Below are 14,322 nucleotides of genomic sequence, written 5' to 3' on the forward strand. Positions count from 1 at the left end.
TTAGTTTTCTCTCCCTCGCTCTAGCCTTCACGGGGGAAATAATACCAGCCAAATTCATATCCAGTCTGAAGCCACCAGGTAGTATTTGCAGAGCTGAATCAGAAACCAAAGCAGCCTTTGATGGACTACAGGAGGGAACTGGGTTTCCTGCGATGGGAGTTCTCTTCCCACCCTAAATGTAAAATCTTAAGGAAGTTATTGGTGCAATAAGGTTGGTCTGCCCTGGACACAAAAGGCAACTTGACTGCATTACACGATTTCCCAAGCCCAAGGCTTGATACAGCCTTGTCTTCCTAGATTTAATTACATATATATGTTATTAGGGAGTTAGGAAAATTAGTTAGAAGGTCATATAGTTACAAAACCTTTGTGAAAGGGATGGATGGATCCTAGTTTCTCCTGCCAGCTTTCAAAGACCCATATGCGTGCACGTTCAACCAGGAGAGCAAACAGCCAAGTGACACAGCTGCAAATCTTCCAGAAACCTATAAACCATCTCCTGTTGACAAGGCAACCAGCATGCTGTCGGTCGCAAAAATTAACAAGTAAAAAGTACTGTTTTGCCACAGTGCATCCAGCCAGCAGCAGGTTGATGCCAGCAAAAGGCCAGTCCTAAGCACGTACCTAGGAGCGCACAGGAGCTGCCAGGACCCGATGCTGTGCCAGGTGCCTCCCTTTCAGGACACTCTTCAAACACAGACCCTGTTTACTGTACTGAAGGTCAGAGGGAAAGGACAACAAGGAAAGTATCAGAGCAAAAACATATGGTAACTGCAAGCCCTGATATACTGTCCTTACTGAATTAAAAACCTCCTGAGGGTTTTCGTACTTGCCCTCTCTGTTCCTGAGAAGCATGAGATAAAAAGTACAAAAGTTTGTGGTGGGCATATGTAGCCAGGAAAGAGAGCAGGGAGAGATCAGATGCATTGTGAAGAAAATACACCATATAATGGAATAGAAGGTATTTTTTTGCCTTTTTCTGTAGCACAGTATGTGTGTTTCCCACCTAGGATGAGCCAGAAATTTCACCTCCAATAGACTACCTGCTATTGTAAAGTTTTAAGCGACTGCAGTGCACACACTAGACTTCTACAGACTCTCCAGAGCACCATTTAATGGATGTCTGAAGGGATGGGAATTATAGCATGAGTATCAACAACAAAATTGGGGTATAAAACTGACTCTTTTTTTCTTCAGGGTTGTAGCAGTGAATCATGCTGACACTACAGGCGTGAGATGGAGGGTAAAGACTCTGGCATGGCACCATCCCATACCAAGCAGGCTTGCAACCAGCTGTCAGCACAGGGACTCAGAGGCTGAGTTCAAGCTCTGTGGGCTCTTGCTGCAGACAGGTTTCTCGCTCCCAAAACGCCCAGTGTACCGCACTTCTGCCACCGGGCTAATTATTCCCCAGCAAAGGCATGATGGAACAAGTGCTCCAAATCAAAGGGGAAACTCAGCCAGTCAAGAAAATCCTCCCCAAGCTATCAGGCTTTATTCCTTTCAGTTGGCTCAGCTTCATTTTTCTAGTTCCGTCAAGAGCAGCTCTAGGTCTCCTCCAACCTGCTCCCAGCAGACCATACCAGGGTCTTCCAAGAAACCATGAAGGTTCAAGTCAAATGGAAAAAAAATCTACAGAAACTGGCTCCATCATCCTCAAAGCCCCAGTATGCCATTTAGCAGTGCTTCAGTGTTAGTAAAAAGGCTCTTTTTCCCCTAACAGAAAGAGTTTGACCCACCAAGTCTGGAACACCCAGACATGCAGCACTTTTTGAGGCACTGGAGAGCTCCTGCTATCACCTGCTGGTTTGCAATCTGAAGTCTCCATGCCATTGTTTCAGCTCTAGATTTAGAGGTCTCATGTCTTTCCCCACTGCAATACAATACCTGTTTGGGCACATGCAGGAGGAGGTCAGGAGCTCCTGAGAAGTATATGAATAACACCTGACCTATGTTAGCAGCTACTTGGCCTCTGTATGGAAGTTTGAACCAAGGACAAAACTGTTCCATTTGTACCTACACTCTCTGCCTTCACTTGGTTAAAACATCCCTTGTTCTAGAGCTGGGACAGGCTTGGAGCTCTGTCCTAGGAGCACCTCTGAGAGGTGTTTAACTCTGTCTTCCAGTTGCTGGCTGGATGACATCCCTCTCCTCCACTCTTGGCCAGCAAGGAATCAAAATGAAGGGTAGCTTCTTGACCAAAGGAAGATGAACATGCTTACCAGATGAGACAGCCAAGGACAGACCACATTCAACAGTCTTGTCTCCTTTTTGTGCTACCCCAGCGTGCCCAATGCAGCTAGTTAAGGTGGGGCTCATCTCACCTACAGCACAGACCTCTCCACAAGAGCCCATCATCCAGAGCCTCTATCATCAATGAGCAGAGGCAGGCACAGTGTGTCTGACCTGTTTCAGTTATCCACCTGCATTACAATGAGATGGAAGTGCTCATTTCCTCTGCTGCCTGTAAAGGGGGACTGAGGGGCTGGGATATTAGATGCCGACATCTGGACAGGGGAATTGCACCCTGATATTCCCCATCTTGCACTTTGCTGGTAAGCTTTTCAGAGAGAGACTATCTCACCCTGCCCCTAACATGAAAGCACTTCACCCCCTAAGGCCTGAAGGTAACACTACACTTCAAGTGGGAGATGAGAGGCCCATGCCCTTAAGTGTTTGCCATCAAGAAAACTTCACAACACCTTCCCTGTAATGATGTTCCAAGTGGATCCAAATAATTTTGGGGGATGGCTGAAGAGAAGGCAGAGCTGCAGGTCTCAGCCTGCCTCTGTGTTAGCAGGTGAAGAAAGGAGAACATCCCAGGCACCAAACACTTTGTGCCACAAGAATGGCATTGCCCAGATAGCCCGCAATGCTCCCTTTGTGCCCATCAAGAGATGCACTGTTACTGCAACCCTAGGGTATTTTACCATGTCCTGCAGCCATAGGGAGGAGGAGAGAAGATCCAGCAGGCAGGAACTGTGCAGCAAGATTGATTTATTTAATTATTTTACAAACTCTTTTATAGACTTTTTCTTCATAGTCTAATTGGACAAAGGATCAGCCACCCCTTGGGGTGATTGGCTAAAATCCTAAAACATCCATTGTCAAAATATTTTTCTACTGTACTATAAACAAGACTTTTCAAGGCTGCAGGTGTTTGGTTGTTTACAGAACTCTGCTACCTCTTCTGTGTGAGAGAAAAGTCTCTCACAGACTTAGAAAATAGCAAGAAAATCCTTGCTAGCAGCATTTTTGTATCTACAATGCACCATGACAGGCAGGGAAGGATGAACACATGCAGCAGGGCTGGGTCAAGGACACGGGAGAGGAAAGGATAGAGCAACAAGACTGTAATTTCTTCTAGTATAGAGACCTGGGATTTACAGGCCAACCTTGAGGACTCTTCTCCTTTTCATGACTTCTGATATACAATCCTTTGGGGCAGGCAACATGGGAGCTTGATGCAGACAACTGCAAAATAATGAGTCTAGGGGCAGGAAGCCAAAGCAGACAGCGCATGTTAAATGGAGCTGTCACGCTACTGGGCTGGCCAGGGGAGAGATGGAGGAGCTATTCTGAGATTTGTGAAGCCATCAGCCCTCGTGCTGCAGAAAACAACAAAATTAAGCTCAGAAAGGGACTGCAGGCAGAATAACTCCCATGATAACAGGATGCATGGGGAGTAAGTTGTTACAAAGGGCCCTCAAATCAAATAGGGGGGAAAAAGCAAGCATGGAAGAGACTGCACAAAATTCACCCACAGTGGGACTGAAGAGTTCAGAAGAAAATGAGACGTTTCATTCAGCTCCCTGAAAGGGTGACTTACTGTTGGCAGAGCTTTTTCTCCCACCCCAGCATTCAGTTGTCACCAAGCTCACAGGCTCCTACCTCAGATTTTAAACATTATCTCTTTGCATTCTAATCCCAACAGTTCTTGCTCCCAATGCCCCAGCAGAGCAAGCCACGATGAGAAAGTGTGACTGCTGGTTGTCCACCTCCATGCAGCAGCTGCCAGTCAATCCCACTTCCACAACACAACCCATTTGATTATTTTGATCTGTTCAGGTGGTAGTGTTCCTTTTTTTTCCTCCTCCTCTGGGATTTCTTCTGAAATTGCTCTAAGCTGCGAATTGAATAAACTAATTCCAGGTGCAGAGACTTTGAAACAAAGGAGATGAGAACCTGAACTGACCTGAGAGATGCTGCATTGCCCATCAGCCCAGTCACTGCAGTCAATATAGTTCAACCAGCTTCAGTGGAATTTGAACAAGATTTCACAACCCTGTTGCAATGCAACTGCAGGCCTTGCCAAAAAAACATGTACTTAGTAGCATGCTCTGAGAGAGCCCAGGCCTCTCCTAGGCACTCAGCTTCCCACCTCTTCACAAGGAGCACACTTCAGGTAAGCAACTCTATACATCTTTCTTTTTAAACTGTACATCTTCCACTAAAACGCAGGAGGGCTTTCCTTAGCCTTCTCAACAGCATCCTGCAATTGCCTTGTTTTTCCTTTAAAACAGTAGAAATTTCAAGCCAGCTTCTGCAGCTCAATGTTTGCACCCGTGGATTGGTGACTACAAAATCCAACTAGCTGCCCTGGGCCTTTACAAATCCCCAGCCAGGGACCTGTACATTATGTGCTGTAATCCTCCCCCATTTCATCTCTAAAACTGGCTAGTACCAGAGGCTCTTCCCTATCACCTCCCTCAGAGAATCACCACCAAAACCTCCCATGTTGCCACAGCAAAGACTCAGCAACAACTGCCCTGTTTAGAATATCTTAACAGGCTACAGCCCCATTAGAATCAAAGAAGGAAGACAAACCTAAATCCCAGGAATTACACCTCTGCATGGGTGGTTTCATCTCAGCAGCCTCCCTTTGCTCACCTCCCATCCTGAACAGGTTTATAATCCACTCCATGGTTGCCCTGAATTACCCCAGAGGTGACCATATTTCAGCAACAAATTAAACTGTCATGATACATTCCTTTCTACACTGTTTTTTAAAACATGTGAGCTCTGACTGCCAGAGAATTGTTTTGGAAAGATTAGATTAGGTGCCTCGGAAACTGCTTTGGATAAAAAAGTAAGGGGTTTTCGCTTCTTGAAGAAACCCACCATTTTTTGGTTTTTTTTTTTCCCTGTGAAGTTTGTTTTATTTTTTAACCTCAAAGATTTGGTCAATGAACTGCATCTTGTTTTTTAGATCTTTCCACAAAAGGTGCCTCGATGCAGATGACCAATAGGGAGACTGCTCATTTTGCAATCATCCGCCACAAATTAAAATTCTAAAGCACTCTGATTTTTAAAACAATCCCCATCCAAAGGCCTCCAACATCTCTATTCAATTGACCAAATCTTCTTACTGTTTTTCCAACTCACAACAAGACACTCAGTTTTATCATGGGATGTCTATCCATTTCTTCAGACACAAATCCCATTTACAGCCTGGAAGACTGACATGCAAAGGACTGCCATCCCAGCCCTCCACTCACATCACTTCTAAGACCAGACACCTAAAGTATTAAAATAACAGCCAAGACAGCCTTGCTTGAAAGGATAAAAGGAAACAAACCCCCACCTTCTCAGGGCTCATTGTGATAAGAAAGCATTTCTCTCATCAGAAAAATCAGACTAGCAACACGTCAACAGCTGGGTGCTGAATCTTTTGACGCTCATCAGTTACCAAAGGAAATGAGAAGCTGATCTTGCAGTCAAAGTGCCAGACTAGGACAACAATTTCTGTTCTAAGCTCTGCTCTGTTCTAAGCTCTCTCCTCCTGTTAATGTGAATTTCCATTCCCCAGTTCCCAGCTGTAAAACAAGGGGTTGTAATGTCTCTCCTCTCCCTGCCCAGTGTGTGCCCCAGCTATAGGCACCGGTAGGTATTTGGCAATTTTTCACTTTCTAGCAGATATGAGGAGCAGCCAAGCCTGGACACTTCATAGACTGGAAAAGGGTGGCTACTTGAGATATACACCACGGAGGAAGAGGAACGGCAAAGGTATAAACTGATGTCTGCTGAACACAGATTAATGTGTTCATCATAGAAGTAACGCGAAGCAGAGGACATCTTGTCAGGCCCCTGATAATCAGGTGCAGTAATTGTGGGGATCAAATGACTATAATTTGCTATGAATCGGAGATTTCCACCCTCATCCATCTACCTCTCTGCTTTGCCACAGACCTGGTGAGACCCTGCACACGTCCCTGTGACTATGAGCCACACCAGCACACAGCGTCCTTGTTTCTGTGGAAAAGCAGGAGCTGAAGCACTTTTCCAGGTCCGGGTCTGACTCTCTCACACCTCTGTCTCCCACCTCCACCATGGTCATGGTAGTCATTTCTTTCCAGTGCATATGTTTTGAGAATCAATACCTTGATATTTGGAAATTATAGGGGCCACCAGAATAGCTACAGAGCCATCAGCTGCAACTGAGTACAGCAGAACGGAGGACATACAGTTGCACTCTTAGGAGAGAGCAGATCTGACCCTAAAAGACTTCAGTACAGCCACCACACACCGCAGGAGAACAATGAGGCAGAAAGTGAAGCAGGGATTTGTGCATACCTCCTCATCCATCAGCAACTATGCTGACTGCCAGATGGGAGGTGACACCACCAAGCAGCACAGCAATGTCCTCCCCCTGCCTAGCCCCCAGCACTTATCCTCATCCTGCCTCCCACTCTTGCTCCCAGCAGAGCAAGAAGCCAACACATGCTTGTCGAAGCAGGTCAGGGAGCAGACCACTCGCCCAAGGCTGCCTGTGTGGAAAGTGGGACAAGCCCTCCAGAAAAAGACAACTGGCCTCTTACAATATCATGCAAATCAGGAAAAGGCCAGGAGAAACAAGATTGGGAGAAACCTTGTATGACCAAGGTTATATTGCAAGGTTATGTATTCATCCTCTGCACACAAGGGGGGAAAGCAAGGGGTGTGCATGCACACACACACCGGAGGTACCTCCTGCTTTCACCAGCATTTGCTAGGTCTGCATTCTACAAAGGAGAGTTGTGCTGTTCACAGCAGGAGCCTAAGAGAGTGGGACCCAAAAGGAGCCATTGCATCTACAGACAGAGATACAAGGGGAGACAATGAAAAAAATTAATCACAGAATTAGCATACATACAAGCCAGGATCAGTCCCATATTTACCTATAACAAACAGTGATGTTTTATTTACTTAACATAATCAACTATTGTTTTATCTACTTATCATATGAACCAAAGCCTGGTTTCAGAAGCCCAGCTGTGTCCTTTTCCTGGAAGGTGAATTTCAGTCCCTCACATAACATTAAGCCCCCTGACATCCAATGTAAAGCCATCAGCAGGGAAGGAGCATGGCTGCTACAATCGCTACAGAAACAGAGGACCTAGTGCCACACCAGGAATACTGCTCTGGCTGCTGCTGTGGCTGTCTGAGGTAGGATGAAATCCATCATTTTCAGGCTCCAAATTTATACATTCAAGCTTATTCTATACACATGGTTTGAAGCAGGGTGAATAGAGCTGGATGTAAGCCACAGAATTGCTGAAGATAGCACAGAGTGTCAGAGCACTCAATGTGATCCTGGAGCAGGCCAACAGGATGGCTGCCTGTTACCCCAACAAACTGCTGATGAGCAGAGCTCACTTCTCAGCAAGCCTCTAAACAAGATCCCAACTTGCCTCAGGCACAAGCACTTGCTGACCAGACTCTTGTTTGGAGATTTTTCACTGGTTTGCCTTTCTCAAGGAATATGGCCCCATGCACTTACACTGCCAGCCAGCCATGCCTCAGTTCAGCCCTGACCAGCAGGAGAGCCAACGCACCACCCTGCAAAACAGCAGCCTCCACAATGCCTTTTTCCACTGATCTCCTCCTCGCTTCTCTCTCTGCAGAGCCTTACCCAGGGAGAACAGGGCAGCCTGGAGCAGCCCCTGCTGTGCACACCTGCATCCCTCATTTCACTCCTACTCCCTGGCTTTTTAGATCTTGCTCCTCTTCTCCCAGTAAGAGCATGACATCCTCTTCATTTCACAGGCCACAGCTTCTCCCTCACGTCTGCTGTTCTCTCAAGGATGCTAAACAAGCAGAAGACGTACAGGCATCTTCCCAGAGACATTGCAGCAATGTCTCTTTTTTGTATTCGTCAAGTTATTGCTCCCACACACACACATTTAAACTCAGCTCCACCAGCTCTTGAATTTAACTTGCATACAAGCAGTCTGATCTAGAATGGATTTAGCTATGCAAAAGGAAAAATCCTCTTAAAGTTTGGTCCACAGCACAGCAGTATACAAGTACCTGGGCTGCCACTGCCTCTGCATTATTAGAGTGCCCCTCACCCAGGGCATCCTATCCTTTTAGCAGATAGGCTAGGTATTTGCTGGTTATCTACTAGGTCAGTATCCCTCCTAAAGAAAAGTCCAGTGAGATATGCAACCAGCTTAGCCAAGGCCAGATGGGGGGTCAGGACTCCCCAGTTCACAATCCTGTGGCTTTAACCATGAAGTCATCTTTCAGCACAGAGATCAGCTGTTCCAAGAGGCCACACTGGTGTCAGATGGGCACCACAGGGAGGTCAGGCATTAAGACAGTGAAAGACTATTCCCTCCATAGGCATTTGGGTCAGTTAGCACCACACACAGGAAGCTGTAGAACCATACTGCACTGGTGAGAAGTTGGTAACAGGGTTTTGGTTTTACTGAGCCGGTCATTAAACAGCGCTGGTCCCACTTTATAGAGATATAGGTAGCAACACCCAGAATAAAACAGATCATCTAGAAGTATTTACCTCTGGATATCTGTAATTATAAACCAAACATCATCAGCTTCTCTCTCTCCCTGCAGTAAATAATTAACTGCGAAAGAATATTCCTCTTGGCTCCATCCTCCCCAATCAATTCTGCTTTGCAACAACGTGCCTGGATTGCTCGCTGTATCAGTGCACCCAAGTGTTACCCAAACCCCCTCGAAGACAGAGGAGAGGTGGAACTGTTCACTTCAGTACAGCAGAGACCTTTCCTTCAGGGTACAAGGGGGCATCGTGGCATAACTCCCAGTACTTCAAGCAAACAGCTATGACATACACAGCTTAGCTCATGCACTGCTGCAACATCACTGCAACCATCAGCGGAGGCGAATCACGCACTCTGAGCACTCCAATCACACCCCTCTGGACTGCCTGAGCCTTATTGCCAAGGCAGAGCAAATCTCCTCCCCTGAAATGCAAGGTTTTATATTCCTTTCATTGTTTCTGAAATATCCTCCCCACCCCTAGAATTCATCCAGGGGTAAAAAAAAAACCAAACCACTAAACAAATCAAGTCTTCTTTATAACAGAAACTTCATTTTTTAAGAGACTTTAGTTTTTGAATACTAGATCGAAGTTCAGTATTGTGACTGCTCGGTCATGCACTATAACCTGCACAGTGACCTGTTCACCTCTTGCCACCTCCCCTCAGCAACCTGAATTTCATACAGACTCTGCAAGTAATAGGTAAACCAGAAAATTTTCTGAGCACTCATTCCTTTTGCCCTACTGAAAGACACCTCCTGGCTGTAAACCCCATCAGGGAGGAAGGATGATGCCAGGAGGAAAGAAAACTGCCTGGCAGGAAGGCTGGGTTGGTCAGACAGCAGATGGAAGCAGGTTGCATGCAGATACACAGCCAGGGAACAACACAAGGGCTGCCATTTGATCCTGGTTGCTTTCTTAAGATACAAAGTCAAATTCGGTTTTGAAAGAGGCATAAGGAGAACACAAGCAAAAACAAGAGCTGGGGAAAACCTCCAGAATTGCAGGAACACCCTTCCTAAAACAGCCAGAAAAAACAGGGAGAGACAGAGAAGCATTACCACCAAGCAAACATCTTCATACTTACACACAGTCTGGGTTCAGTTTTACATTTTTACAGGTTTAGACACATACCAGATTTAGTTGAGCTGACTATGAAGTGCTCAATAAAGAACTCCACCAGGAAGGTAGAGAAAAAGAGGAGAAAAGGCTAATTTAGACTCAAAAAGCATGGAAAGAGAGGTTCAAGAAAGAGGCAGAAGAAAGAATAGAAGGAAAACCATGACACATAAGAGATAAATGAAACAGATACCAGGGACAGTTCAGGAAAAGATAAACCATGCAAAAATGGAATGAAAACTGGAAGGGAAAGATAAGAGAATGAGGAACATGCCATGGCAGATCAGTTGAACAGCAGTTGGCAAATAGATAATTTATTTAATCTCATCTGTATTTGTCAAATAATTTGTTTGATTAACACTCTTTTGTGGTCTTCAGCCAGGTATGGAGCTGATCAAATATCATGTCATAAATATATTATTAGATTAATACAAGTAAAATTCAAATACATTCAACATTTTTATCTGCTGCTTAATAAGCTCTGCTTCTAAGTTTACAGTTCAAAAATGTTAAAATAGAAAGCTGGGAATAAATTACAATTAGATAAAAATTACTTGAAGGACGACCATTTTGCTTTTCCTAGACTGACAAAAATACAGTATACTGTATAACTCATCTTGAGAGACAGAAGAGGCGACATTCCTACTTTAACCACCCTCCCACAAGGAACTCCTCTCTACAGGCAGTACTTTTTGTCTTGATTTTATTTTGTTGAATGTTTCCCCAATACTCAACTTTTCTACTCCATGAAGGTTTTTACCCCAAAAAAATCTGGTGAGCTCCAAGGGCAGCCTAAGAGAAAGGTAAATTTCGGGTGCACTGGTAGCAGGAGGGAAGGCAGTGAGAGCCATATCCAGCCTGGAAGCAAATGTTTATGTTTAAGCTGAGCTTTGCTCCTCTTAAAGGGAAGGGAAATCAGGTGAAAGATGGACAAGGATGCCTCAGGATCTCTACTCTGACAAGGAAATTTTCCCACACTGCCAGCAGCCTTTTCCAAACCTCCCTCAGAGAACCAGCGAGGAAACTAGGAGGGAAAAAAAAAAGACCAACTGGCAATTTTTCAGCCTGTTTTTATCCCCCCTCCCCCAAGACAACAGCAAGGTCCCCTTGAGAATCCTCAGACCATGGGGTGAAAGCCACCAAGGTAAACCATCTCCACGTGCGTGGTGGCAGGGCTGCCAGGGAGCCCTGGGAAGCAGAATCAGGCTCAAGAAGGAACCTGTGGCCATGGCTTTCTAGGCCAACATCAGAGGAACACGAGGCTACTCCCACTGCTGCTCTACCTTCACCACTGGCAGCAGCCAAGAATCAAACTCACCACAGGAGAGAACCACACCAAGGGCAACTCCCTGGGGCCGGAAAAGTGTCCCTTGGGTCACAAGTCCTGTTTAAATATCTCAGCAATATCCCAAACTGAGATAATTATTGCTAATTACAAGATCATTTTTATGTAAACATGAAGGGTATTACCACGCATACTTCATCTCTTTTTAATTAAAAGAAGTAAGAGGTTTGCTGAGATAAAAAAAATAGACACGCTGACAGCTCCCACCCAAAAGCAGACTTTTCTGCAGTGATAACACCCATCAGCCTCCAGACCCACCAAGAAGACTGAACAGAGAAATCAATCAGCATCAGCCTCCCCAGTGCTGAAATGAAACAGTTGGCACGTTATTAATCACACAGGAAAAACGTTTTACGAGGACAAGGAAAGGACCAGACACACAGAGGGGGGATACACATGGATTCAGTCATGGCTGTCTTAAAAACACTTGGGAAAATCACACAAATCTCCAGCTGTAGAATTAAAATATTTCAGAGCTGTGAAGGATAAACACATCAGCAATTCTGACTACAGCAACTCTTTAGCTAAGCCCACACCAAACCTCATGTACTTTCCTCCATTCAAAACCAGTTCCTGCTCCAAGCTGCACATCCTACCCATGCCAACCAGACTAAAATACATTGTGACACAGCCTCACCACGAGTTCGTATCCTTTCTGCATTTCAAAGACCTACCCAGGAGCAACCTGCACGTCACAGGCTACAAGAGATATGACCATCCAGCTTAGACACTGAAATAGTCAACGGCTTGACTTGCCATGCAATGGCTTAACAAGCCATTCCTGCTGCACGGTCCTGTTTCCAGCTGTCCTAAGCATTTCTCCAGCCGTTCCAGAGTTCACCAGTCCACTCTGACTTCTCATAGTCTCTTTTGTCTCCAGGCACGCTCCACTGCTTGAGGCAATTTAAATACACCCCCAGCCAGGACCTGTATGGGCCAAGCGAGCCATCAGATGCACCTTCACCTGGGGTGAAGATGCTGCAGCCCCGGACGCCGCGACACCCTTTGCAGGGCAGCAGGGCGCAGGCAGCCTCGGCACGCCGCAGAGCCCCGGCGGCGAGCTTCCCTAGGACGGAGGGAGGGAGGGAGGTGTCACCAGCTCCGCAGAGCCGCATGCTCGCAGAACGGGGGACCTCGCTCACTTGCTCACAGATGCACACAAATACCTGCGCCTCCGCCACCTGCCTGTCCCCTCCGCGCCTCGCCCCGGGCCTGGCGGCGCCTGGCACCGCCGTGGAGCTCGTCTCTCCTGGAGGGTGCCAGCCCAGCAGGCACCTGCTTTAGCAAAGCGTGACGAGTCTGGTGCTCCCCCTTTGAAGCATCACAGGAGCAGTGTGAGGGATGCAAGGGGATGAGGGAAGACGGGTGCAGCGGGCTGCAAACTAGGGGTGCGAAGAAGAGGAGGTGAACAGGGCTGCAGCTAAGGGATATGGAGGGGAGCGGGAGGGCAAGGGAGGGGAAGGAAACAGGGCTGCAGCTTGGGAGAGGGAGGACAGGAGGAGGGCACAGTGGGTGCACAAGGAGGGCAGGGGATGGAGGGCAGAGAGAATGGAGGGCAAAGAGGGTGCAGAGGCTGTGGCTCGGTGGTACCCCACCACCCTCCCACCCCAGCAGCCTGCGTGGGCTAGGGTCGGCAGGCAGCGCCCAGGCAGCACAGTCATGGCGCGGCCGGCGAGCAGGTGGGTGGCCGCCACCACTCCCAACAGCCCGGGCCCCGCCACCGCCCACCGGGCCGAGGGTCCCTCCCTTCCCACCGCCGCCCCGGGCACGGCGGGGGCAGCCACAGCACAGCGGGGGTACGAACTTGGCGGCTGGGGGGAACAGCCCCGCTAACAGGTGGCGGCGGCGCTGCCGACCCGTCCCCGCCGAGCCGGTGGGCGCTGCCCCTCCGCGACGGCGCGTCCCACCCACCCCGACCCAGCGCCAGCCCGCTCCTGGCGGCCACTCACCGGCTCGTCCACCCCGCCGGGCGGGATGCGCGTCCTGGAGAGCGGGGCGCGGAAGTTTAAAGCCGGGTAACAGTATTACTCGCTTTTGCCCTTCCAACGTAGGAAAAACCAAACTAGACGAGGCGCCCCCCCAGGCGGGCGAAACCCCGCTCCGCTCCTCCCCGCCGGGGGCTTCAGCCGCGCGTCGGCCCGGCGGCGAGGGGAAGTTTCCACCGCGGTGGTGGAGGCGCCCCCGGCGTGCCGCGCCCGCCCCGCATTGGCACGGGGCGCCGGGGCGCTGTACCGCCGCCGCGCCCGGACAATGTGCGTGCGGAGGGAGCGGGAGCGGAGCGGAGCGGGAGCGCGCCCCGCCGGCGGCCGCGGCACACGCCCAGCCCGCGCCCCGCCCGCCCGCCGCTCGGCGCCCGCCCGCCGCCCCTGATTGGCGGCCCCCGCCGCCTCCGCCCTCCGGGTGGGCCGCGCCGCCCGTCAATCACCCGCTGCCGCCCGGCCGCGGGGCGGTCCCTGGGGCGGTGGCGGCGGCGGCGGCGGCTGCGGGGGGTGTCGGGCGCTGCCTCGCCCCGGCGGGTGACCCCTGTAGCCTCCGCGCCCCGGGAGCCGCCGGGATCGCGTGCTGTCCGCCGAGGGACCCGTCTGCGCTTCCCGCCCCGCGGCGGCCCCTCCGCAGGAGCGCCCCGCACCCGAGGTGAGGGGAAGGCCTGGCGGCCGCTCCCGCAGCCCGCCCTTCCCCGCGGGACTGCCCGGGGCTGCGCTGCCTTTGTCGGCGCCCCACGGAGGCGTTCTGGGGAGGAGGACCAGAGACCCCTGAAATGTAGTGTTGATTGCCAGTCACGGTCCTGCCTGATTACCCGTTGCGCTAAACTCAGCTCACAGGGTGCTTTTATCTGGCCCTTGGAAATGCCTAGAAAAATAGATGACTCCAAATTATTCAAGTGCAATTAAGGCCACAAAAGAAAAAATACCTGAATTGACTCCGTATAAGGCAGATGGAGTTCAGTTAGGCTTAGCAGCAGAGATACGCACTGTCTGAGCAGAATTACTTCAATTTCAGATGAAGGTCCGAGCGTGTTGAAAGGCTCTTGTCTGATCTTATTTGGGTCCCGCAAGGAGCACTGCTGAAGCAGAGC

At 49.2% G+C, this 14,322-nt stretch overlaps 1 protein-coding gene across 4 annotated transcripts in view; it reads right to left on the reverse strand.

The window, feature by feature from the left end:
- Positions 1 to 14,322, reverse strand: part of HRAS (HRas proto-oncogene, GTPase) — a 41,952-nt gene that overhangs the window by 26,962 nt on the left and 668 nt on the right. Inside the window, exon 1 of one of the 4 annotated variants that reach the window (XM_039552777.1) lies at positions 13,196 to 13,572. The exons of 2 other annotated variants lie outside the window; for them this stretch is intronic. The gene's annotated coding sequence lies outside the window, so the exon portion shown is untranslated. Of the gene's footprint in view, positions 1 to 13,195; positions 13,573 to 14,322 lie in introns of those variants that run through there. One more of the 4 variants, XM_039552776.1, reaches the window with a different exon arrangement.

This window comes from Corvus cornix, chromosome 5, assembly GCF_000738735.6.
Source record: "Corvus cornix cornix isolate S_Up_H32 chromosome 5, ASM73873v5, whole genome shotgun sequence".
Taxonomy (NCBI): domain Eukaryota; kingdom Metazoa; phylum Chordata; class Aves; order Passeriformes; family Corvidae; genus Corvus; species Corvus cornix.